The 23649-nt window shown below is 45.5% G+C and overlaps 1 protein-coding gene and 1 pseudogene across 1 annotated transcript in view; both read left to right on the plus strand.

Moving 5' to 3' along the window:
* LOC124788343 (mannose-binding protein C-like) overlaps positions 1-23649 on the plus strand; it is an 816639-nt gene that overhangs the window by 593811 nt on the left and 199179 nt on the right. The window lies entirely within an intron of this gene.
* LOC124790374 lies at positions 13955-14071 on the plus strand (annotated as a pseudogene).

Raw genomic sequence — 23649 nt, forward strand, 5'->3', positions numbered from 1 at the left:
GAACATCACACACACCCATGCCCGAGGCAGGATTCGAACCTGCGACCTTAGCGATCGCGCGGTTCCAGGTCGTAGCGCCTAGAACCGCTCGGCCACACCGGCCGGCTAGAAGGTACTACACTGAAGAGGCGAAGAAACTGGTACACCTGCCTAATATCGTGTAGGGCCCCCGCGAGCACGCAGAAGTGCCGCAACACGACGTGGCATGGATTCGACTAATGTCTGGAGTAGTGCTGGAGGGAACTGACGACGTGAATCCTACAGGGATGTCCCTAAATCCGTAACGGTACGAGAGAGTGGAGATCTCTTCTGAACAGCACGTTCCAAGGCGTCCCAGATATGCTCAATAATGTTCATGTTAGGGGAGTTTGGAGGCCAGCGGAAGTGTTTAAACTCAGAAGAGTGTTCCTGGAGCCACTCTCTAGCCATAATGAACATGTGGGGTGTCGCATTGTCCTGCTGGAGTTGCCCAAGTCCGTCGCAATGCACAATGGGCATGAATGGATGCAGATGATCAGACCGTAAGCTTACGTACGTGTCACCTGTCAGAGTCGTATCTAGACGTATCAGGCATCCCATATCACTCCAACTGCACACGCCCCACACCATTACAGAGGCTCCACCAGTTCGTACAGTCCCCTGCTGACATACAGGGTCCATGGATTCATGAGGTTGTCTCCATACCCGTACACGTCGATCCGCTCGATGCAATTTGAAACGAGACTCGTTCGACCAGGCAACATGTCTCCAGTCACCAACAATTGAATGTCGGTGTTGACGGGCGCAGGCGAGGCGTAAAGCTTTGTGTCGTGCAGTCGTCAAGGGTACGCGAAAGCCCATGTCTATGATGTTTCATTGAATGGTTCGCACGCTGACACTTGTTTAAGGCTCAGCATTGGAATCTGCATCAATTTGCGGAAGGGTTGCACTTCCGTCACGTTGAAAGTTTCTCTTCAGTCGTCGTTGATCCCGTTCTTGCAGGATCTTTTTCCGGCCGCAGCGATATCGGAGATTTGATGTTTTACGGGAATCCTGATATTCACAGTAAAACTAAGCTACAGTCCTCCCCAACAGGCCATGAAGACCCAACGGTTCTGACCGGCCGCCGTGTCATCCTGGACCCATAGGCGTTAGTGGATGCAGATATGGAGCCGCTACTTCTCAGTCAAGTAGCTCCTCAGTTTGCCTCAGAAGGGCTGAGTGCGCCCCGCTTGCCAACAGCGCTCGGCAGACCGGATGGTCACCCATCCAAGTGCTAGCCCAGCCGGACAGCGCTTAAATTCGGTGATCTGACGGGAACCGGGATATTTACGGTACACTCGTGAAGTGGTCGTGCGGGAAAATCGCCATTTCGTCACCACCTCGGAGATGCTGTGTCCCATCGCTCGTGTGCCGACTGTAACACCACGTTCAAACTCACTTAAATCTTGATAACCTGCTATTGTAGCAGCAGGAACCGATCTAACTACTGCGCCAGACACTTCTTGTCTTATACAGGCGTTGCCGACCGCAGCGTCGTTTTCTGCCTGTTTACATATCTCTGTATTTGAACATACATGCCTACAACAGTTTCTTGGCGCTTCAGTGTATACGAGCCTTGCAACGCAACACATTGAAACATCTAAGTATATCGAACGTAATAAGTTCAATATACACTCCTGGAAATTGAAATAATAACACCGTGAATTCATTGTCCCAGGAAGGGGAAACTTTATTGACACATTCCTGGGGTCAGATACATCACATGATCACACTGACAGAACCACAGGCACATAGACACAGGCAACAGAGCATGCACAATGTCGGCACTAGTACAGTGTATATCCACCTTTCGCAGCAATGCAGGCTGCTATTCTCCCATGGAGACGATCGTAGAGATGCTGGATGTAGTCCTGTGGAACGGCTTGCCATGCCATTTCCACCTGGCGCCTCAGTTGGACCAGCGTTCGTGCTGGACGTGCAGACCGCGTGAGACGACGCTTCATCCAGTCCCAAACATGCTCAATGGCGGACAGATCCGGAGATCTTGCTGGCCAGGGTAGTTGACTTACACCTTCTAGAGCACGTTGGGTGGCACGGGATACTTGCGGACGTGCATTGTCCTGTTGGAACAGCAAGTTCCCTTGCCGGTCTAGGAATGGTAGAACGATGGGTTCGATGACGGTTTGGATGTACCGTGCACTATTCAGTGTCCCCTCGACGATCACCAGTGGTGTACGGCCAGTGTAGGAGATCGCTCCCCACACCATGATGCCGGGTGTTGGCCCTGTGTGCCTCGGTCGTATGCAGTCCTGATTGTGGTGCTCACCTGCACGGCGCCAAACACGCATACGACCATCATTGGCACCAAGGCAGAAGCGACTCTCATCGCTGAAGACGACACGTCTCCATTCGTCCCTCCATTCACGCCTGTCGCGACACCACTGGAGGCGGGCTGCACGATGTTGGGGCGTGAGCGGAAGACGGCCTAACGGTGTGCGGAACCGTAGCCCAGCTTCATGGAGACGGTTGCGAATGGTCCTCGCCGATACCCCAGGAGCAACAGTGTCTCTAATTTGCTGGGAAGTGGCGGTGCGGTCCCCTACGGCACTGCGTAGGATCCTACGGTCTTGGCGTGCATCCGTGCGTCGCTGCGGTCCGGTCCCAGGTCGACGGGCACGTGCACCTTCCGCCGACCACTGGCGACAACATCGATGTACTGTGGAGACCTCACGCCCCACGTGTTGAGCAATTCGGCGGTACGTCCACCCGGCCTCCCGCATGCCCACTATACGCCCTCGCTCAAAGTCCGTCAACTGCACATACGGTTCACGTCCACGCTGTCGCGGCATGCTACCAGTGTTAAAGACTGCGATGGAGCTCCGTATGCCACGGCAAACTGGCTGACACTGACGGCGGCGGTGCACAAATGCTGCGCAGCTAGCGCTATCCGACGGCCAACACCGCGGTTCCTGGTGTGTACGCTGTGCCGTGCGTGTGATCATTGCTTGTACAGCCCTCTCGCAGTGTCCGGAGGAGTGTAGACGGCATAAAGGCTCAATTACTTGCGTATGAAAATTAAATAATGACTTGAGATAGTGGAGAATGTAAAAAATGAGAAATGAAGACAATGGGGCAACGTGAAAGGTGTTTGTAAAAGGAATGTTTATGTAGCGCTTCAGGGAAAATGTTAGGTGGCACTTGAAAAACATATGAATACATAATGTTCAAATGGTTCAAATGGCTCCAAGCACTATGGGACTTAACATCTGAGGTCACAAGCCCCCTAGACTTAGAACTAATTAAACCTAACTAACCTAAGGACATGACACACATTCATGCCCGAGGCAGGATTCGATTCAAAATGGTTCAAATGGTTCTGAGCACTATGGGGCTTAACATCTGTGGTCATCAGTCACCTAGAACTTAGAACTACTTAAACCTAACTAACCTAAGGACATCACACACATCCATGCCCGAGACAGGATTCGAACCTGCGACCGTAGCAGTCGCGCGGTTCCGGACTGCGCGTCTAGAACCGCTAGACCACCGCGGCCGGCGCAGGATTCGAACCTGCGACCCTAGCGTTCGCGCGGTTCCAGACTGAAGCTCCTAGAACCGCTCGGTCACTGCGGCCGGCCAGTGAAACTGATGTAGCATTACTTAACCACAAGCACAACGATTATAAACGTAAGATAATATCAGTAATCACTCAGTTCATTGCATCCTAAATCGCAACGTAACGTTTTCTTTCATTCTCATCGCAACTTTTAAACTAGCGCAGAGAATATGATCTTCGCAGACTTTCACTTCCGTTCCAGTAAAAGATGTAAAATAAACGCTGTTTTAGTGGACAGTAAACGCCACAAATGTTCATGGTTTTCTACTTAAAGTGCTCTTGCTCAAATGCGCCATAACTAGAAAACTTCGCGTGTAATGAAAAAACATGTCTTGCAGTAATGTATGCTCCGTTCGCTTCTTGTTTCTCGTTAAAAAATAATTAGTCGTCATAGAGGTAAAATCTAATTGTTCTTATCACATAAACTATTTAATAACGCTATTTTCCACTGTAAACATAGGAAGGTTTGTTTGCCGGTCTTGGTAAATACTGCCACCTACAAAGATATCCGAAGTTTATAACGTCCCACTTAGATTTTGAATGTCTGTTTTACACTTCATTTCACAAGAACCAGTCTCCGTGTTTGTTAATCGGCGTACGTAACGGCAGTACACCGCACAGAAGCAGATCGTCGAAGCAAAGATGTTGAGTCACGAAGCTTTACTAGCTCGTGTTCTATTGCCTTTCACCAACCTTAGAACCAAACCACCCACTCAATTATGAGTTGGAATTAAAATTTAATAAGAAATTCTAAGCATGGTTAAAATAGTTTTTTTCAGCGTTCATGTAAGTATTGGCAGAAGTGAATTCGTCTTAAGCACCAAATAAATAAATAAATAAAACTAAGTGGTGTCCGACCCTCAGTCCTCAACACATTCAGCCTAAAACTCACCCAGTGAGTCAGTTTGTCATTTTATTGAAGGTAAGTTTACATCTACAAAAACCAACTGGAAGTAATGAAACTGAACGGTCAGGTTCGTGTTTAGCAGAATGTAAGGAAATTTTTCAGCTTTCAGTCATTGTTTAATACGTATGTTCAAGAAATAATAGAGGAAACACATAGTCATTCTAGTCGTCTATGAAGAAAACTTACAACTAAAGAACCTGCAACCTCCTGGCAGATTAAAACTGTGTGCGCGACCGAGACTCGAACTCGGGACCTTTGCCTTTCGCCAGCAAGTGCTCTACCAGATGAGCTACCCAAGCACGAGTCACGACCCGTCCTCACGGCTTTACTTCTGCCAGTATCTCGTCTCCTGCCTTCCAAACTTTACAGAAGCTCTCCTGCGAACCCTGCAGAACTAGCGTTCCTGAAAGAAAGGAACTAGAGAACCTGCTGAATTGAGTTGATACCATTGTTTTCATTAAATTTTATTTAGTTTCGGAATTACGAGATAACTACTTGTGGTAATCAGATTGGCTGACGTTAGACGCGCCATGAGTGTAGAAGGGCTCGAGATGATCTGATTGGCTGCTTAACATACTAGCCAATAGGAATACAGCATTTCCTGCGCGTTTGAGTAGGGCTTTGTGCCTCAGATCTAAGAGTCGAGATGGTGGCTCAGAAGCCGTCTTCTGGGAAACCGCTCTGATCAGATTCGTACCAAAATGAAGAAATTCGCGCTTTTGATCGGTTCTCGTGTCGTTCACGAAAATCGACTGCAATACTGAGTATTTTGTGAGAGCCTGAGCTTTGTGAGTGGTTTATTTTACGAGATAGGAAACATTCGGGTTTGAATATTTCATGTGGCGTGTGGCGTGTTTCGTGCAGATTACGAGACATTATGGCGAGCATTTCTTTACAAGAAGCCTACTGAACGACTGAATGTGTTAACTCGCAAGTTAGTCGGTGACTGCCTAGCACGCTCAGATAACGGGACGGACTAAATATCTTCTGGCTGCTTTCGGGTGTGAACCTATAATAGAGACAGTGAGTAACATTGCGTAATTGATGTCGGGAAATTAAATACGGACTTGATAGCCATTTTCGTGTTTTACAGACAATAAACTAACTTAAAGGAAATTTTGGACATTTTTGCAGACGAGTCATGCAAGATTCCCGAACGCTCGGTAGCTACTGCTGGACTGGAGTTCATGCAGGTGATCTGTTAGCTGATCATGTTCGATACTTTTTCTCTCATCCATTACATAAATCCTTGAAGCCGTCATTCTTTCCACACTCCACATACAAATGATTTTAGAAGAAACCTTTACGCATGATTCCATTCAAAGTACCTTCTGTCGCTCAAAATACAGTAGAGTTCAGACAAAGGTGTAGCTGTACAAGTTGCATTGAAGTTCTAGCGTCAAAATGATACAGGTAGTAGAGGATACTAAACACAGTACTGTGATACAAGAAAAGAATTGTCGAAAGGAATATTTTGTTTACCGACATAATCATCTTACGTCTCCTGTCATGAAATTAAGCTCATAGTCGTTCTCAGTACATGCGTTGCATTGGCACCTAATTTTTTTTTTCACTCGTACTTTGTACAAGGAGCGAAAGGCTATTTACAATTTGTACAGAAAGCAGATGGCAGTTATAAGAGTCGAGGGGCATGAAAGGGAAGCAGTGGTTGGGAAGGGAGTGAGACAGGGTTGTAGCCTCTCCCCGATGTTATTCAATCTGTATATTGAGCAAGCAGTAAAGGAAACAAAAGAAAAGTTCGGAGTAGGCATTAAAATCCATGGAGAAGAAATAAAAACTTTGAGGTTCGCCGATGACATTGTAATTCTGTCAGACAGCAAAGGACTTGGAAGAGCAGTTAAACGGAATGGACAGAGTTTTGAAAGGAGGGTATAAGATGAACATCAACAGATGCAAAACGAGGATAATGGAATGTAGTCGAATTAAGTCCGGTGATGGTGAGGGAATTAGTTTAGGAAATGAGACACTTAAACTAGTAAAGGAATTTTGCTATTTGGGGAGCAAAATAACTGCTGATGGTCGGAGTAGAGAGGATATAAAATGTAGACTGGCAATGGCAAGGAAAGCGTTTCTGAAGAAGAGAAATTTGTTAACATCGAGTAAAGATTTAAGTGTCAGGAAATCGTTTCGTTTCTGAAAGTATTTTTATGGAGTGTAGCCATGTGTGAAACGTGGACGATAAATAGTTTGGACAAGAAGAGAATAGAAGCTTTCGAAATGTGGTGCTGCAGAAGAATGCTGAAGATTAGATGGGTAGATCGCATAACTAATGAGGAGGTATTGAATAGAATTGGGGAGAAGAGGAGTTTGTGGCGCAACTTGACTAGAAGAAGGGATCGGTTGGTTCAAATGGCTCTGAGCACTATGGGACTTAACATCTGTGGTCATCAGTCCCCTAGAACTTAGAACTACTTAAACCTAACTAACCTAAGGACATCACACACATCCATGCCCGAGGCAGGATTCGAACATGCGACCGTAGCAGTCGCGCGGTTCCGGACTGAGCGCCTAGAACCGCTAGACCACCGCGGCCGGCCGGATCGGTTGGTAGGGCATATTCTGAGGCACCAAGGGATCACCAATTTAGTATTGGAGGACAGCGTGGAGGGTAAAAATCATAGAGGGATACCCTGCATACACTAAGCAGATTCAGAAGGATGTAGGCTGCAGTAGGTACTGGGAGATGAAGAAGCTTGCACAGAGTAGAGTAGCATGGAGAGCTGCCTCAAACCAGTCTCAGGACTGAAGACCACAACAACAACAACAACTTTGTATCCTCATTCACGTGATTAAGTTCGTGGCACTGCAGTAGCTTAATAGGCCTGTAAACGCAGGCTGCAGTTTTCCAGTTTTGTGGAATTCCAATATGCAATTAATTTCAGTTACACGCTCTTATCACCCCCGGTGCGCCCGCAGCCACTACTAAGTACCCACACTCGGCGACAGTAGTATGTTGACGTAATGCTCTACTTACCAAAACACAGTAAAAAGTCCAATCGACGTTCACCAGGACACTGAATATTTATGTGGCCATTACCACGCGGCAATAAACTCCTTCTGACTTTCTGAACTCGCGTGTCTGTTTTAAGGCCCTAGAAAGTAGCTCACCCGCGTACAGCTAGCGGAAGCAAGCGCTGCGAACAGCTGGTTCTGGCTGGTGCCGCAGTCGTTTTCAAAGCGTTATGTCCAGAAGCCGTTGGCTGCCGGTACGGCTCCAGCCAGTGAATGGCGGCACGCGTGCGAAGATATTCCGATAAAACGGCCTTCGGCTGGAGTATCTCGTGAACGTATCACTCGTCGCTTAGAAAGGCAGTCGCTGCTATCTATCGCCTGCTCGATACATTTCACGGCAGGCCTGCGTGGGTGGAACTTGGCGCTGAACGCGATTCAGCACTGCTGACACCTTGGACGTCTCTTCTTTCTTTCTTAAGTCGGGGATTCTACGGACTAATCCGTTTCGATCATCTCGAACGTCGCAGTTGTCTGCTTTACTAGTCGGTTTCCTGGAATTCCCCAGTTGCAAAATGTTGTCTCTCTTCTTGCGACCGCCACATCGGCGTGTTGATTGACGGTGCTCCAGTATCTTTACCCGCCGTGTTTCGTCCTGTACTCGTCTAAAATAACGACACATAAACAGTTTTCGATAACCCAATTTTGTCAAGTGCTGATGATGTCTTCGGCCATGACCTCTACCTGCACATCACCTACGATCAATGTCCTGGGCCGGCCGCTGTGGCCGTGCGGTTCTAGGCGCTTCAGTCTCGAACCGCGCGACCGCTACGGTCGCAGGTTCGAATCCTGCCTCGGGCATGGATGTGTTGTAAGTAGGCTGTTTAGGTTTTTATGTTGGTAACGCCACGTAGCACTCTATATGAAAATCACTGGCTGTGCTGTGTGCAGTCTGTGGCTGGTTTGCATTGTTGTTGGCTATTGTAGTGTTGGGCGGCTGGATGTGAACAGCGCGTAGCGTTGCGCAGTTGAAGGTGAGCCGCCAGCAGTGGTGGATGTGGGGAGAGAGATGGCGGAGTTTTGAGAGCTGATGATCTGGACGTGCGCCAATCAGAAACAGTACATTTGTAAGAATGGATGTCATGAACTGCTATATATATTATGACTTTTGAACACTATTAAGGTAAATACATTGTTTGTTCTCTATCAAAATCTTTCATTTGCTAACTATGCCTATCAGTAGTTAGTGCCTTCAGTAGTTTGAATCTTTTATTTAGCTGGCAGTAGTGGCGCTCGCTGTATTGCAGTAGTTGGGGTAATGAAGATTTTTGTGAGGTAAGTGATTTGTGAAAGGTATAGGTTAATGTTAGTCAGGGCCATTCTTTTGTAGGGATTATTAAAAGTCAGATAGCGTCGCGATAAAAATATTGCGTGTCAGTTTAAACACAGTCATGTATAAATTTTTCTAAGGGGAAGTTTCATATGGCGACCCTTAGCCGACGATACCTCACTGGAATCTTCTGATTTTTTCTTGTAGTTTGTGTAATTAGTGTAGATTTTGTTTATTGCTAGCGCGTAATTGTAGAGAGAATCTCCTTTGTAGTTGCAGTCTTTCATTGTTGTACAGTAAAACAGGTGTGGCATGCATGTAGATTGGCACCAAGTATTTTGCAGCTGCGCTTGCAATTAGCTAGATATCATTTTCAGTGTTGTGTTAATGTGTTTACTTATTTTGCTCTTCAAATTGTGCTTTTCTGTGTTGTCGTGTGAAATATTGTGACAATAATGGCGTGTGAAAAACGTAACACTAGGCTCCAAAGTAAACTGAGAAATAATAGTGACGACGAGCGTAGCTTATCAGCGCCGCCGAGTAATGAATTAACTAATGTTCAAAGTAGTAACTTGGTAATTGTGCATAGGGAAATGGAGCGGGCGGCAAATAATGGCGTAGACAGTGAAACAATTAGTGAACAGGGAAGCATTATCGATCGATCGGTCGGCAACAGCTCGCCTCAGGAATCCGAAATGACAGGACACAATCTCGCAAATACTGTAGATTCAGGTTTTGGGTCCTCACCGTTTTCTCAAATAAGTCAAGACACATTTTCTGCTTGTCAAAGTGTGAATGTTGCCGGTGCAAATTCACTGCCGAAAAGCACTGAGGAACATGTTTCAGACACCAGTGCATTGTTATTACAATTAATACAACAAATGGGATGTTTCAGTGTGTGATGTCCTTAGGTTAGTTAGGTTTAAGTAGTTCTACGTTCTAGGGGACTGATGACCTCAGAAGTTAAGTCCCATAGTGCTCAGAATCATTTCAACCATTTTTGATAGTAAAACGCGTTGGTGTACTTAATTAATCTCTGCACACATACCGTAATATGTAGATTGTTGTCAGCACACTGACCGCTGAACACATGATTTCTGTTTGTGTGTTATTAATGAAGATTAGTTACTCTTCATTGTCTTTAAATGTGACTTTCATTAAATATGTACGAGTAACGGCCTTGGCAAAGACAGTGGAGGAGCGGACAGAGGTTCAGGGCACTCTCTTGTCCTAGGGGTGGGAAACTGTCCCTAAAGGCGGAACAAACAGCGATGAGGACACAGAAGGCGATGGAAACCACTGCATTAAAGACACGTAACGTGTCTCAAATGGTTCAAATGTCTCTGAGCACTATGGGACTTCACATCTGAGGTCATCAGTCCCCTAGACTTAGAACTACTTAAACCAAACTAACCTAAGGACATCACACACATCCATGCCCGAGGCAGGATTTGAACCTGCGACCGTAGCGGTCGCGCGGTTCCGGACTGTAGGACCTAGAACCGCTCGGCCAATCCGGCCGGCTTCGTAACGTGTCTCCACAGGACATGTGTTCTGTAATTGAAAAAGTATCATGATCATCTCCCCACTGGCAAAACATTCCGGAATAGTCTCCTATTCGGATCTCCGGGAGGGGACTGCCAAGGGGGAGGTTACCATGAGAAAAATATTGAATAATCAACGAAAGGGTAACGTTCTACGGGTCGGGGCGTGGAATGTCACAAGTTTGAACGTTGTATGGAAACTAGAAATTCTGAAAATAGAAATGCAAATGCTCAATCTAGATAAAGTAGGGGTCAGTAAAGAGAAATGGAAAGAAGACAAGGATTTCTGGTCAGATGAGTATACGGCAATATCAACAGCAGCAGAAAATGGGATAACGGGAGTAGGATTCGTCGTGAATAAGAAGACAGGGCAGGGGGTGTGTTACTGTCAACAGCTCAGCGACAGGGTTGTTCTAATCAGAATCGACAGGAAACCAACACCGACAACGATAGCTCAGGTATACATGCCGACGTCGCAAGATGAAAATGAACAGACAGAGAAAGTATATGAGGATACTGAAAGGGTAATACAGTTTGTATAGCGAGATGAAAGTCTAACAGTCTTGGGGAACTGGAATGCAGTTGTAGGGGAAGGAACAGAAGAAAAGGTTACAGGAGAATTTGGGATTGGGACGAGGAATGAGAGAGGAGAAAGACTCAGTTCTGCAATAAATTTCAGCTAGTAAGAGCCAATAAATAATCTGTTCAAGAATCACAAGAGGAGGAGATATACTTGGAAAAGGCCGGATGATACGGGAAGATTTCAGTTAGATTACATCATTGCGGATAGGCACTTTGTGCATGGAGTGGCAACTGACCCTCAACATAGACAAATGTAATTTATTGCGAATACATAGAAAGAAGGATCCTTTATTGTATGATTTTATGATAGCGGAACAAACACTGGTAGCAGTTACTTCTGTAAAATATCTGGGAGTATGTGTATGGAACGATTTAAAATGGAATAATCATATAAAATTAATTGTTGGTATGGCGGGCACCAGGTTGAGATTCATTGGGAGAGTCCTTAGAAAATGTAGTCCATGAACAAAGGAGGTGGCTTACAAAACACTCGTTCGACCTATACTTGAGTATTGCTCATCAGTGTGGGATCCGTACCAGGTCGGGTTGACAGTGGAGATAGAGAAGATCCAAAGAAGAGCGGCGCGTTTCGTCACAGGGTTATTTCGTAAGCGTGATAGCGTTACGGAGATGTTTAGCAAACTCAAGTGGCAGACTCTGCAAGAGAGGCGCTCTGCATCGCGGTGTAGCTTGCTGTCCAGGTTTCGAGAGGGTGCGTTTCTGGATGAGGTATCGAATATATTGCTTCCCCCTACTTATACCTGCCGAGGAGATCACGAATGTAAAATTAGAGAGATTCGAGCGCGCACGGAGGCTTTTCAGCAGTCGTTCTTCCCACGAAGCATTCGCGACTGGAACAGGAAAGGGAGGTAATGACAGTGGCACGTAAAGTGCCCTCCGCCACACACTGTTGGGTGGCTTGCGGAGTAGAAATGTAGAATGTAGATGTAGATGGCCAGATAGATTTCGAAATCAGTTACTGGAAATGTAAGGAATACCCCCCAAAAAAAAGGACCAACTGTGATATTGTGATCTGTCTCTAATGGCCTGGATACGGACGAGACAAAGTCTGATTCCTTCCTTACATCAATCCTTTTACCATTTGCGCTCATGTCCTGGAAGGGGAAAGGACGGAGAAAAATCCTTAACTCAAAATGGTTCAAATGGCTCTGAGCACTATGGGACTTAACATCTGAGGTCATCAGTTCCCTAGAACTTAGAACTACTTAAACCTAAAGACATCACACACATCCATGCCCGAGGCAGGATTCGAACCTGCGACCGTAGGCTGAAGCGCCTAGAACCGCTCGGTCACTGCGGCCGGCCCTTGACTCATTCCAGCCTTTCACAGCGTGCACGCCACAGCACTAATGTCACGCAAGTTATATAGCAGTGCGGCCCAGGCTGTGGTCCGTGTGTTACCAAAGGCTAAGCCCCGTACAACGCGATCGGGTCCGCGTAAACACGATAATTAATGGCGGGTGGAGCAGCCGCCTCCGAACGGGACCTGGCCGCTCCGCGACAGCCGGATTACCACAGTTCGTTGTTCCCTGCCACGGAGCCACAGCGATAGCCATGAAACGTGTTCTCATCCCACGGCGCGCCCGAGTATCAAGGGCGCATCGCGAGGGGAACCCAGTCAGGAAGATCCCCTCCTAGTGAGACGTTGTTGAAAACCGTTGGAGACTTGTTAGCACACGCACTGAAAAAGCGAACGCTAGTTTGAAACAAGGCAGCTCAACAGAACGACGCTAGCGGAGCAATTTTTTCCTCCACTCTCTATTGCAGTGGACATAGCAGACTGTGTGAGATACGGCTCATTACTGAGTCGGTTCTTTTCCGCCAGTTACCAGACGAGGTACTAGTGGGGCAAAGGGGTGGTCCAAATTGGGAATATCTGGAACGCGAGGAGGGAGGGGGGGGGGGTTACCTGTTCCGTAATTTTCCTTACACCCACAGGAAACCTCCAGAAAACCTTGGTCAAAACTGGGAATTGGAACTTCCTTTTCATTTTTACTTATTTCATTCCCTTTTGGTGAAAGCGAGGTAGGGCATCGTAGAAGTTCGTTCTTTTCATTGAGATTAAATCAGATGATCGTGGTGGTCAGGATATTGTTCCACCACGTCAAATACAAGTCGGCACATTCCTACGGAGATACGCGATAGGCCGGCCGAAGTGGCCGTGCGGTTAAAGGCGCTGCAGTCTGGAACCGCAAAACCGCTACGGTCGCGGGTTCGAATCCTGCCTCGGGCATGGATGTTTGTGATGTCCTTAGGTTAGTTAGGTTTAACCAGTTCTAAGTTCTAGGGGACTAATGACCTCAGCAGTTGAGTCCCATAGTGCTCAGAGCCATTTTTTAGATACGCGACAATTACACACTGATGATGTGGTCGCTCGCTATCTTGCTGGAAAATAAATTCTGTAGCATCTCTCGTTGATGTATCCGGACCACAAATGTAAGATTGGCGAACTTGTTCAACTGATCGCCGACCCTAACCCAGCGTCCGATGTAACAGATACAGCCAGTTTCGGTGAAACGATTGTACCAGTTAATAACAGTTTGTCTTTGGGGTGATGACTTGCGATATTTAGTCCGGAATTGTTTCTGAACTGTAGTAGCGGATAAGACACTGTGCACAGTCTTCAGCGTCATAGGATTCCATGACGACTGTTGGAATAACTAACTCGCGCGTGCCACCTAGTCGGAATGTCAGAAACTCACAGATCAGACGGAAACAAAGCTTTGAAGATACCATGCATTCAGTGCTGTATCAAAATTTCTGTAAGTTATTTACCCTTTTCACAATTATAGGTTACTTTCGTGTAACTAATTTCTAAACGCCCTTTAGAATTATTTATGGTCACCTAAATGGTGGCGACCGCTAGTGAGTTCTTTGGTTTGAAGGACGCCAAGAGCGTAGGGACGCATTGCTGCGAGGTATTTTGCTATCGGGACAGCCAGGCAATGGCAACCTATCACACCTGAAGTACTTGAATAATCTGCAGTACTTAGATAATCTGGGGCAACGGCCTTGCCGCAGTGGATACACCGGTTCCCGTGAGATCACCGAAGTTAAGCGCTGTCGGGCGTGGCCGGCACTTGGATGGGTGACCATCCAGCCGCCATGCGCTGTTGTCGTTTTTCGGGGTGCACTCAGCCTCGTGATACCAACTGAGGAGCTACTCGACCGAATAGCAGCGGTTCCGGTCAAAGAAAACCATCATAACGACCGAGAGAGCGGTGTGCTGACCACACGCCCCCCTATCCATATCCTCTACTGAGGACGACACGGCGGTCGGATGGTCCCGATGGGCCGCTTGTGGCCTGAAGACGGAGTGCTTTACTTGAATGATCTGGAAAGTTCACTGAGGACTCGATGGGGAGCGACTTTGCTTTCCGTAAGAATGGGCGTTTAGGGTGGCAACAGAAAGTAGTGACTACCCTGACACTCTGCTGTGTTTTTGCTGCGACCGAGCTCTTAAATGGGAACGAGCTGGGTCACTCAGACTCACTTTTGTGTGTGTCCTGGAGCAGTCAACATGTAGCACCCGTGTCTCTCCCGTCACAGAGGACGTCGCCGACAACACGGCGAGGTGCTGCGACCTACAGGCCTAGGTGACGCGACATCACGTCCCACTGTTGCTCCTCATTGCTAGCATTTCTCCCTCCCGGTCGTCTCGACCTTACAGGGGATTCATTGAGTACAATTCTGTAACTTCCGTTTTAACTGATGGATCATCACTTTGTACTGAACAGCGGCACAACCTTTCCTCCGGAATTCAGTGCTTAAATATTGTTTTCCGTTACCCTGTATATATTGAATGTATGCATTGATGAGGGGTTGAACTGCAAAAAACACACTGAGGATCTGCTCAAAGGTTTGAGTTCAGTTACTTATGCGATTAGGGTCATTGCAAATTTTGGCGATATACATCTGAGTAAATTAGCTTACCACGCCTATTTTCATTCTCTGCTTTCGTATGGCATCATATTCTGGGGTAACTCATCACTGAGTAAAAGAGTGTTCATTGCGCAAAAGCGCGTAATCAGAATAATTGCTGGAGCTCATCCAAGATCATCCTGCAGACACTTATTTAAAGAGCTAGAAATCTTCACTGTAGACTCACAATATATATATTCACTTATGAAATTTGTTATTGACAATCCGAACGAATTCAAAAGTAATAGCAGTGTACATGGCTACAACACTAGGAGAAAGGATGATCTTCACTACTCAAGGTTAAATCTAACTTTGGCTCAGAAGGGGGTAAATTATGCTGCCTAATAGCATCAAAAGTCCGACAGATAGCCATATAGCGTTTAAAAGGAAATTAAAAGAATTTCTTAATGGCAACTGCTTCTACTCATTAGATGAATTTTTGGATATAGTAAGTGGGTAATTTCCCCAACCCCAACAAAAAATATTAAGTATCATGTAATATTTTGTGTAAAGTAATATCTTTCATAGACACCTTTTATTAACCTGACACGTTCCACATCATTACGAAGTGTCTTATTCATGATCTATGCAACAAGTGCTAATCTAATCTAGTCTAATCTCTCGAAATCAAAGAATCGAATTACGGTTCTCTCTATTGTTACACTTGTGGTACTGCCCTTTCTGTTCATCTAATGTTCACCCGCGAAATGGGTCATCACTTTGTTTCTGAATAAACACTTCACTGTCAAGACAAATTCAAAGGACCATGGAAAACACTCAGTGAAAGCTTCACCCAACTCAGCACACGCTCAATACGCCTGCCATTTTGATTCCTAACTGTCTCCACAAGAACACTGACGTTAGCGGTAACCCTACGGCACACGTCTTCCGTCCATGATTTCACGGCAGACTTGAAAAATAAGGCGTCTTAGTTCCATTAATTCGTCTAGACGTTACGGAAAAATTGTTTCCTTCAGGTACTTCCAAAGAAGGAAGTCACATGTGGTTGAGATATGGACTATACGTGGTCCCAAATTGTCTGTTACTGAAACGACATGGAAGTAGTAGCAAGAAGCTGTGAAATGAAGTTGTTGCGAAGCATGCTCAAATAAAGCGCACAGTTCAGTTTCTGCAAAGGAAAAGGGTCCAACAGACCCGTGACTGAAAATTGCCACCTTTACTGCAATCCTCGGAGCATGATGTCGTTCATGAAGCACTTGAAGATTTTCAAAGGCACAAAAGGGTAAATTGTGTTAGTTAACCTCATCGTCCAAATGAAAATCCGCCTCGTCTAAAAACGTTGTTGAGACTTTGTTCCCTTTTCTCCACCAATCAGGAAAACGGTAGTCTCTGTCGCTTGTGTTCTGCAGTGAGCGTCTGACCAGGGGTTGTCTTGTATGGGAACACCCGGAGGTCACGTTTAAGAATGCATTGAACGGACCGTCTGGATACGCGCAGTTGCTCTGCTGCCTTTCTGCACGATTTGCCGGGGATTCTCCATAGAGCGGTTCGAAATTAAGAGATGGATGCTAGATTTAGTATAGATTTTTCGTATGTAGAACGATGGAAAGATAGGTATTTCCGGGTTGTTCCAGGATTCACCGTTATGGGCCACGAGCACTGTAATAAAAAAATGACTGTTTATTAAATATTTTACCGCCCTCTTGTGTACCACATAAACAGTTACTTCTACGTAGTGGAATATTTTGACACGTTGTACAAATATCTCATCATGACCTTCAATTCGCCAGCGTACGTACACGACGAGTATGATTGTGAAGATGACAACAACGATGACTGAGACGAAGACAGAGAGAATTACGAGCACGATGAAAGTGATGAAGATACAGAAGCAGCAAGTGAAACAGACATGGGGAAATATGAAGAATACACGGAAATTAAAGAGCAAATGTACCAAGGCAAACTTGCCACTTTAGGGAAACAGCTCCAGCACTTGAAGGATGGTACACACCCAGAACATAACAGAAAACTGAAGAACTTAGAACAAGGTTATAGAGAGGGGTTGCGTTTAACCGTCATTTCAAGGGATTATTTAAATGTATCTAGAAAGAGATTACAATATTGAAAAAAGGGCAGTAGCAAAATAATTTGAAGAAAAGAAGGCAGAACTTCGTGAAACGCTGATAAGCGATTTGGAGGAAAAGAGGAAACTCACAGAATCTGAACGTCACACTATGGAGTTGACAGGCGATTCTATGAAGGTGAAACCGGCCATGACGAGGAAACTACCTCATCGGCCTCATGATCCCGTACCGCTGCAATATAGGCTTCGACCATGGTCGCTTCGCTTCCAGTGTTGATCCTTCCCGTACAATTTCATCATACAGTCTGTGAATAGTTCTCTTGCAAGGGGCGCACTGTTTTAAACTGGTGCCGAAATCGCCTCTGGCCTTTGCGTTTCGTGTAAAGCGAACACAACTGCCACCGCTACTGCACTGTTAGTCGTCCAAATGTCGGCCATGTTGTAAACACTGGTCCCCTTGCGGCGGTATCCTGAACTAAGAGTCGTTTCGTAGCTCACTTGTTCCTCCAAGTTGTACTGCTACTGCTGTTGACATGCTCAACAGCATATCTAGTGCGACTCATAAATTGTGTACGAAACAAATAGTGACAAATTTCGTGCGCCACCCTACACAGGGTGGTCTATTGATAGTGACCGGGCCAAATATCTCACGAAGTAAGCGTCAAACGAAAAAACCACAAAGAACGAAACTTGTCTAGCTTGAAGGGGGAAACCAGGTGGCGCTATGGTTGGCCCACTAGATGGCGCTGTCATAGGTCAAACGGATATCAACTGCGTTTTTTTAAAATAAGAACCCCCATTTTTTATTGCATATTCGTGTAGTACGTAAAGAAATACGAATGTTTTAGTTCGAACACTTTTTTTCGCTTTGTGATAGATGGCGCTGCAATAGTCACAAACATATGGCTCACAATTTTAGACCAACAATTGGTAACAGGAAGTTTTTTTTAAATTAAAATGCAGAACATAGGTACGTTTGAACATTTTATTTCGGTTGTTCCAATGTGATACATGTACCTTTGTGAACTTATCATTTCTGAGAACGCTTGCTGTTACAGCGTGACTACCTGTAAATACCACATTAATGCCTCAGTGCATTTGGCAATACGCGTAACGACATTCCTCTCAACAGCGAGTAGTTCGCCTTCCGTAATGTTCGTACATGCATTGACAATGGGCTGACGCATGTTGTCAGTTGTTGTCGGTGGATCACGATAGCAAATATCCTTCAACTTCCCACAGAAAGAAATCCGGGGACGTCATATCAGGTGAACGTTCGGGCCATGGTGTGGTGCTTCGACGACCAATCCTCCTGTCATGAAATATGCTATTCAATACCGCTTCAACCGCACGCGAGCTATGTGCCGGACATCCATCATGTTGGAAGTACATCGCCATTCTGTCATGCAGTGAAACATCTTGTAGGAACATCGGTAGTACATTACGCAGGAAATCAGCATACATTGCACCATTTACATTCACATCGATAAAATGGGGGCCAATTATCCTTCCTCCCATAATGGCGCACCATACATTAACCCGCCAAGGTCGCTGATGTTCCACTTGTCGCAGCCATCGTGGATTTTCCGTTGTCCAATAGTGCATATTGTGGCGGTTTACGTTACCGCTGTTGGTGAATGACGCTTCGTCGCTAAATAGAACGCGTGCAAAAAGACTGTCATCGTCCCGTAATTTCTCTTGTGCCCAGTGGCAGAAGTGTACACGACGTTCAAAGCCGTCACCTTGCAATTCCTCGTGCATAGAAATATGGTACGGGTGCAATCGATGTTGATGTAGCATACTGAACACCGACGTTTTTGAGATTCCCGATTCTCGCGCAATTTGTCTGGTACTGATGTGAGGATTAGCCGCGACAGCAGCTAAAACACCTACTTGGGCATCATCATTTGTTGCAGGTCGTGGTTGACGTTTCACATGTGGCTGAACACTTCCTGTTTCCTTAAATAACGTAACTATCCGGCGAACGATCCGGACACTTGGATGATGTCGCCCAGGATACCGAGCAGCGTTCATAGCACACGCCCGTTGGGCATTTTGATCACAATAGCCGTACATCAACACGATATCTACCTTGTCCGCAATTGATAAACGGTCCATTTTAACACGGCTAATGTATCACGAAGCAAATATCGTCCGCACTGGCGGAATATTACGTGATACCACATATTTATACGTTTGTGACTATTACAGCGCCATCTATCACAAAGCGAAAAAAAGTGTTCCAACTATAACATTCATATTTCTTTACATACTACACGAATATGTAATAAAAAGTGGGGGTTCCTATTTAAAAAAAAATCGTAGTTGATATCCGTTTGACCTATGGTTACGCCATCTAGTGGGCCAACCATAGCGCCATCTGGTTTCCCCCTTCAAGCTAGACGAGTTTCGTTCTATGTAGTTTTTTCGTTTGATGCTTATTTCGTGAGATATTTCGCCCGGTCACTATCAATGGACCACCCTGTATCTCCCGATGATTAGCTTCGATTAGTCATTCTGCAGTTTTACTTTGAAAGTGACTGCTTGATTCACACCTGCAAGCAGGAGTGAGTCAGATGGTTCCATGTCCACGCGGTATGGCATCGCCATCATTCGGTGCCATCTGTTAGCGTAAGTGTTGACCAAAGGCGAGGTGTGACAGCACAGGCCGATTTCGCTCCGTCGTGGCTGCAGAACTTCGCTCAGATCGCTGCACACGTGATGTGCGTACAGTGTTAACTGCTCTGCAAAGACCCAGATGCCGGCCAGCAAGGAACGCCCGAACGTCGCGACGATGTCCGGGAGAAACGCCTCTAAATAGGACGACGCCGGGCTAGCGACACGGCGACGCCTCGGTAAGCGATAGCGGCGGTACGTCAGCGGCGCAGCGATGACGGATGGCGGTTGACAGCAAGCAGAACATGTCGTGGCGCACACTCGCACAGCATCTGCTCTCTATGCGGTGACACCAACACGCGATACGATCGCCTCTTTCTGCACCTTGGAAAGCGGCTCTTGTCTCCACTCTCTTCTAAATTCGAGGAACGAGAGTGGCTGGACAACAGCATGTGTGACGATAGGCCACAAGGAAAGTGAGCTCCTTTGGCGAAACCTGTCGACAATGAGGTGTGGCTGATATTTTGCACATGTTCACTGCAAAGTTTATGGTTTAAATGCCTGAAAGAGTGAACTGTGTGCCCCATCGGGTTTCGATCTCAGTACGATGCTCTTACCGAAAGAACTACCACATCTATATCCACATATATGTTGCGGAAGCCATCTTACTGTTTGTAGCAGAGGTTGTTTTGGTGCCACTATATTGTAACGGAACTGAAATGATGGTGGGCTGACAGTAATTTGGAGCCCGCGCGTCGGAAACGGGCGCGCTGGTGTGAGACTGCCAGGGAGTGCACCCTGATGCCATCTATTGGCGAAACTGGGAATTAGCGCTACCTGTCAGACAATGCACTAAGCTCTCGGAGTCAAATGTATTCTTTTTCTTGGTAATTATAAGTTATTACTGTATGATTTAATGTTATAAGGCGCTAGTAGTAAATTATTATGACTGGTATGAACTCCAGGGTAATAAATATAAATATTCTTAAATACTAAATGATTTCGGTGAAAAGGTGGTAGGGGAACGCCCCCACTCTTGGTGATACGAGCGTAGCTAGAGGTAGCTGGAGACACAGGGACTGAACAATGGAAATGGCCTGGGGAGTGTTGACGTGATCGGACGTGCGTAACTGCGCCCACGCAAAAGTGATTGTGCAACAGCGAAGAGGCGAATATCGTCGCCGTTTGTGGAGTAGAACGCGACGAATGTTTGTCGAAGCCGTCTCTATGCCACTGGGGCTGATTGTAAGAGTTCCTGCGCCCAGATTTTATGGCGGACGTGCAGTAGCTTATACGAGTGCTACGGCTCGTAGTTCCAGCCGCCATTGAGGGCATGAGGCGTGAAGAGCTGCGTTAGCCACATGCATCTCACCACCAGCACCGACACGTCTACCCAAGGCAAGACTGCTTGCAATTGTTAAGTCGAACTTTGTATACATGTAAAAGGAGAGTACCAGTTTTCTTTTATGCAAGTGCAGAGGACAGAATATAGTAATGAGTAAAATTACGACGCATGTTGTTCATTGTAAAGTGTAGTAACCTCAAATATAGTGTAGTGAAATCAGACTGAGGCCACCATCGCCTCTTTCATTTACAATTCTTTTGGGTGTAGAATACTTTAGCGTATAAGAATGTCGAAAAGAGCAATGGTCACACCAGAATGAGTCGCCTATTTATAGTTAGTTAAATTTTTCTGAGTAACCTTTCAAGTAAAGTCGCTTAACTAATTCTATATCAATTGTCCAAAGAGTAGTATCCAAAATCATTAAATAAGTTGAAGGATAGAATTTTGTTAACCTAAGTTGCTTAAATTATCTTGGTGGTAATTACCAAGCCAACTCACAGAAATTGAGAGAGTATTTGCTTTGTAGAATCACCTATAATGATCAGAAATAGTGATATTCAGAATTAAGTTTAAATTCAACTCAAGCCGTTTCACTTTGAAACGAGCCAAAAAATTGATTTATTCGTTTGCTCCTTCAGAGCTGGCGACCGTAGTTATAAGTATTTTCAGGAGGATTCGACGGTAAGTCTGCTGCTCTCGTCGTGCTGATAGGATTATCCACTGCTGCTAGCAGTGGTGATTGGATACATAAGCTCACTACCAAGTTAAGTGGGTCAGGTAGGCAGTGTTACCATGTGAACTGTAGGGCACTGTAGGCCGTGGATCGAACCCGTTCAATCATCACAGCTCTTTGGGAAATAGTCTGGTTAGGAGTGTACTAATCATTAGGTAAATACTGGCGAGTAACGGTCAAAAATGTATACGCAAGTGAATTTAGCAAGGTCCATGTAGCACCTAGGTAATGTGGTGCAATGGCGAGGGTAGGAGTGGAGTAAAAGTGAGCTGAGCTTGTGGCAGCTGTGCTGTATTCAAAAGATTAATAACGTGAATCCACTACTACCTCTTACCATTAGCACTGAGCTATTTACGGTTAAAATACGTAACAGTAAGCGCAAAGGCGTGACAGCTACAAGTCCGTATCGGCTTTATACATACGGAAGTAGGAAGCGGGTCATTCTGTCAGTGGAGGGGGTTAAAACAACCGAGTCAGTTGAGAACATACCCCATTTACTGATGGAAAGATTCGGCGGTTCGGTCGCAATATTTATCGTCTTTCCCTGTTCCACGCGCGCATACTGCGTATGAGCTCTCATTTCTCCGATTTGTAGGTATGGTCATTTCGTGAGACGTATGTGGGAGGACGTAAAAGAAAAAGCAAAGTCGTATGCCACTGTTGGCTGGGAGAGCCCAACGGGTACAGATTATGTTCATCCACCTAGTCGCCCACGGTGGACACTTTCCTTTCGAAGTGGTGGGAGCTGTGTCTTATGCATGTTTTTGTCACGGCACAGTCTTTGCCTCTGCGCAGTCTGATGCTCGTTTAGTTGAAGTGTGATAGGTGATGGACATATTTTGTAGCGATGCGTTACCTTGCGATAGTATCTGTTAGATGTAGAAAGATTTATTGTAAAGGGCAGCAAGGATGAATATGATGTGTACACGGGAAGGCGAAAATTCAATAATGTTATTATTTTTGAAGAGAGGTAGTTTGAGGTAAGACTGCAGCACTGCGCAGCTAGGAATGATTATTGTCAGTTAGTTAACTTGCTAAGAGCTGAGAGAAAGACCACTCCACTTCCCTGAGTCATGCCTTACCATATATATTAACCGATTAAGCTATTTGTTTTTATAGAAATACTCTGTTAACATTGTAACCTCCTTAAATCATTGTTTACTTTATTAAGCATATTATTGTTCAGGCCAGTGTTATGTATGACGATCAATCGAAGCTTTACTCTTTCTTTTTCAATACGTACTTCTTTCTAAAATCGTTGTCTTGGTATATCATTTCATAGGAATAGTTATTCTCCCAACCGCACTGTTTATCACTGTGCAGCACCACAGTATGAATATGTATTTAGAAACAAAAATTTAGCTTAGCCGCTGTCTGCTTGCTGTTTCTAGTTGTGCTTTGATAAATCTGCAACAATGTTGTCAAGACGTGAGGTAAGTGGAAATTTTGATTAGCGCCAGATAATTGTTTCACTTCAGTTGCGCATTTTAATATAAAGACAGGTTGCATTCTGATCAGTTACAGGTCAAATCAAATTAGGTTCTGTTTAATCAAGGTTATCGCACGAGTTTAAGTTGGAATAACAGTTTGTGGGGACATAGTTTTGGTAATACGTACGTTTTTGTAGAGTGGGAGGTAAAGTTGGGCTAAATTCCACAAAGAAACAAATATAGTGGGAAGTTACATATTTAGGCAACAAAAGAATTTTTCTACAGGTTTTTACCGTATTTTAAGTTCTTTTTTCTTTGACACACGGAAGTTCGACAGTTGTTTTATCTTTGGCAAGGATTATCTCTGCCGATCAAGTGTAAACTTCCGCCATGGCCATCTTCCTCAATATTTACATCACTCTCCAACGTCCGGCTGTCAGCGGGCAAGATTCTGAGAACCAGGGGCTCCTCTCAGGATGTCTAACGCAGCTCTGGACGAAAGTTCAGGAACAAAAATGTTTGACGGATCTCGACAGTACAACCCGGAATATTCACCAGAAACAAAGCCAACTTGTAGTGAAAGCCACCACTGTATCGCAGTAACTGGC

This window comes from Schistocerca piceifrons, chromosome 3 (assembly GCF_021461385.2).
Source record: "Schistocerca piceifrons isolate TAMUIC-IGC-003096 chromosome 3, iqSchPice1.1, whole genome shotgun sequence".
Lineage (NCBI taxonomy): Eukaryota > Metazoa > Arthropoda > Insecta > Orthoptera > Acrididae > Schistocerca > Schistocerca piceifrons.